This window comes from Mus caroli, chromosome 5 (assembly GCF_900094665.2).
Source record: "Mus caroli chromosome 5, CAROLI_EIJ_v1.1, whole genome shotgun sequence".
In the NCBI taxonomy this organism is placed as follows: domain Eukaryota; kingdom Metazoa; phylum Chordata; class Mammalia; order Rodentia; family Muridae; genus Mus; species Mus caroli.
The window spans coordinates 51110955-51114938 of NC_034574.1; the positions used below are offsets into that span (position 1 = coordinate 51110955).

Below are 3984 nucleotides of genomic sequence, written 5' to 3' on the forward strand. Positions count from 1 at the left end.
CCCTGCTGCCCTATCTACCCACTCCTGTTTCTTGACCCTGGTATTCCCCTGTACTGGGCCATATAATGTTTGCAATAACAAGAAGCCTCTCTTCCCAGTGATGGCCGACTAGTTCATCTTCTGCTACATATGCATCTAGAGATATGAGATCTGGGGGTACTGGTTAGATCATATTGTTGTTCTACCTATAGGGTTTCAGACACCTTCAGCTCCTTTCTCTAGCTTCTCCATTGGGTGCCCTGTGTTCCATCTTATAGATGGCTGTGAGCATCCACTTCTGTATTTGCCAGGCACTGGCATAGCCTCATACAAGACAGCTATAACAAGGTCCCTTCAGCAAAATCTTTCTGGCATATTCAATAGTGTCTGGGTTTGGTGGCTGATTATGGGATGGATCCCTGGGTTGGGTAGTCTCTGGATAGTCCATTCTTTCATCTTAGCTCCAAATTTTGTCTCTGTAACTCCTTTCATGGGTATTTTGTTCCCTATTCTAAGGAGGAATGAAGTATCCACCCATTGGTCTTCCCTCTTCTTGATTTTCTTGTAACACATTAATGCAGTAAGTTCACCAACTGTGCGACTGAGCTAACCAAATAATGTGCTCTTTTTAATGTGAGTGTTGTGTAGTAACTGCCAGGTAATTCATTAATTCTATTCCTTCGATCATGCTCTGACAACTCTCCAACCCCTGATATGAAAGGAATGCACACACATTTGCATGCACTGTAGCTACAGAAAGCTTACATATCTAAATCACGCCAAGGGCAAAAGCCTACCAACTAAGAATTAGAACTAACAAATCCAGCATTTCCTTTAAGGTTTTTTTTTTTTTTTTGCCTGGAGAACTTCCAAGGAAGGAAGAAAACACCGTGTAGGGTAACGATTTAGGGTTAATGATTTTTTTAAATATTTTTTATTACGTATTTTCCTCAATTACATTTCCAATGCTATCCCAAAAGTACCCCATACCCTCCCCCCCACTCCCCTACCCACCCATTCCCACTTTTTGGCCCTGGCGTTCCCCTGTACTGGGGCATATAAAGTTTTTGTGTCCAATGGGCCTCTCTTTCCAATGATGGCCTACTAGGCCATCTATCATTGATATAAAATAATTTTGGAGTGTGCAGGCACATTGTTCCTTGCCCAAGATGGCTCTATTGTCCATGCTGGTTGAGAGTGTTAGTAGGGATACCACCTCACACACTCAGGTAGAGTGTTGCAGAGTGGAGCAGGGCCCAGCAGCAACCAAGAGGGACATTGTGGAGGTGTTCCTGTGTCACAAGCTGAGCTTCTCTGCCTTCCTTCAGGCTTTTTGTGGGCACTCATGGCCTGGAGGGAGATACTGCTGACATTGAGACCAAGTGTCTGTCTCACAGGAACAAAAGGTTTCCCTTTTATTTGTTCTGCCTCTTTCCACACATGAACTTCTTTGTCCAAAGTTAATTATTACCAGATATTAGGAGTGCCTTCAAGTGCCAGATGGAAAGAAGTAAAGAAAGTCTATTAACAACTTACCAAGAAATATCACACAGACATGAACAAGGATGATCACAAAGCCAAGGAGAAGTTTTTCCAGCTGGCAGAAGCACATTAGGTGTTGAATAATGAGGTAAAGAGTAATTAAGGTTCTGCTGGCTTTTATTCTGGGGCCAACAGCTCTGGGTGGAGCTTCTGAAGAGGAATTCTCTCTGTTGACCCTAAGGAACTAATAAGGAAGATGTTTGGTGAGTTCTCATCACCCTCTTCTGGCAATTTCCAGGCTATGTTTGATCAATGCCAGGAATACATCATGGGATTGACATTCAATCAAGCAGCCAAAGGTGTGACCAAATTTTACTGTACATACATACATACTGGGTACCAGTGAGTGCAGTAATAGCAAGGGGAATGAGCTTGGAAACAAAGTGCAGCAACCCCACTGTTGCCACACCTCAGGCATGGAAATCTGCAATACCCTTTGTGATAGCTCCCAACTGTCAGAGACTTAGTGGTCATTTCAGCTCCTTGTATAGTCTGCAGAGGAACAGGAAAGGCAAGCAGAAGCGAGAGACAATCCCTGTGCCTGCAGGAGTTGAAGATTATCAGATTGTAAGGGTACCTGTGGGAAAATGAAACAAGCAAATCTATTCTGGAGGGACATGGCACAGACATCCACTTCCACTTCTTTCCTTCAACTTCTCAAGATATTCTTGTGGGTACAGCCAAAGCCCAAGGACCATATGAGACATCAATGTGACAATCCCTACTGGGATTTAGACACACCAGGAGATTTGCTTGACTTGGGAAAGGCCCCCAAGTTAATAGCTATGGCTATGGCTATGGTGACCACCATATTCATATGACGATCAGAGTTTCAAAGAGGCTAACATGTCATCAACAGAACCTGATCCCGAGCTATGTTGAAGATGAGGCTGATGAGGAGCGGACAGTGAATCGTGTCATCCACACACCCACTGGAAATCTGTTCAACAGGGAACTAAATCAGGAGCAGCAAACAGCCACTCTTCATGGCAAGGGTATCAGACATAGGAGGATCCCACAACAGTAGCATTGAGCCCCTGTCTACAGAGCTCTCTGAACTACCTAGCAGCAGAAAAGCTATGTGAAGACACCTCTCTGGATAGAAGCACATAGCGGATAGTGCCTAGGCAGTGATATACAGCCCTCAGGCTGGTGTAAATATCCTGTCCACTGGTAGGATACTTGCTTCTTCTATTTCAGGGAGGGTAAAACACTTGGATTCTTTTGGCAACACTAAAAATAATCTGGAATCATAGGTAGTAGAGAGCAGAAAGAATTAAAGGCTGTGCTTACAGCTTAAAATAAAGCCTTAAGTTGAACAGTATTGTGAAGTAATTTTCCTCTCAACAAAGCTCATGGAGGTTCCACAATAGGTCCTTTCTGAGGTATTCTAGGTCTTCGCTAGAATCGGGGCAGCACACCCCATCAGCTCCCCCCTCCCTTGGCAGGCTCTGATGAGGTGTCTGTCACTCACCTTAGAGTTTTGTTGGTGGTGGTTTGTTTGTTTGTTTGTGAAGGTACCAAGCAGTTGAAAAGTGGGTGCTAGGGCCCTGGGAGGCCCATTTGTGGGACACAATCCCTCTATCCTTTCCACCTTAGATGGCGGCTTGCCTGACAGCCGAGTTAGACCATTTTAATCGGCTGTGGACTGGGTGTTTCCTGGCCTGTTGGACCATAGATAGCATGGTCACGTGGGACAGTCTTCAGCCTCTGGAGACTTGCCAGCCAGGGCTTAGTTTTCCCTTCTTCCACTGCTGATATTTGATTTCCAAAGTGGATTTAAATTACTCAATATTATTATTCATTGTCTTTTTTATTTTTTCTGTGTAAATGTTTGTAGGGAAAAGCCCAGCGCCATTGGCGAAGGCTCTCCATCATGAGCAACCTCATTTCCAGCCTCTGGTGGAAGCACGTGGGGATTTCTATGTGTTCCAAGGTCCTGGAGCTAGCTTAAGACAGGCTGATGAAGAACACTTTATCTCTTTTCATTTATAATTTACAAAAGTAAATCTCCTACTTGCTTTTCCTGTAAGATACTATGTCTTTAAAAAAAAAGTTACGTTGTTAGAACGAATTGGCCAAGGTTTGATAGAGTGATAAGGCCATTTTTGTTTGTTTGTTTGGTTGGTTAGTTGGTTGGGTTTTTTGTTCGTTTGCTTACTTGTTTGTTTGTTTGTTTGTTTGTTTTTGATGTTCTTTTTTTGTCTAAAAATCATTCTTCATCATATATCTATGAGAGCATATATACTTGTTGACTTGAAGACAGGTTTTACCACATTCTTTCAACATCTAGGAAGTGACTTCTCAGAACGTCTAAGTGTGAGATATAGGAAGGGAGAGAGAAAATGTGATGTAAGATGGTAAGGAGGGAGAAAGGAAAACAGAAAGATCAGGAGATAGCATGTGAAGCAGCCCCGCCTTTGTGGAGAGTGCAGTGACAATATGCTTCAGGTTTGGGTGTTT

At 43.4% G+C, this 3984-nt stretch overlaps 1 pseudogene; it reads left to right on the forward strand.

Moving 5' to 3' along the window:
• Positions 1–1324: 1324 nt before the first annotated feature.
• Positions 1325–2548, forward strand: LOC110294854 (annotated as a pseudogene).
• Positions 2549–3984: the final 1436 nt, after the last annotated feature.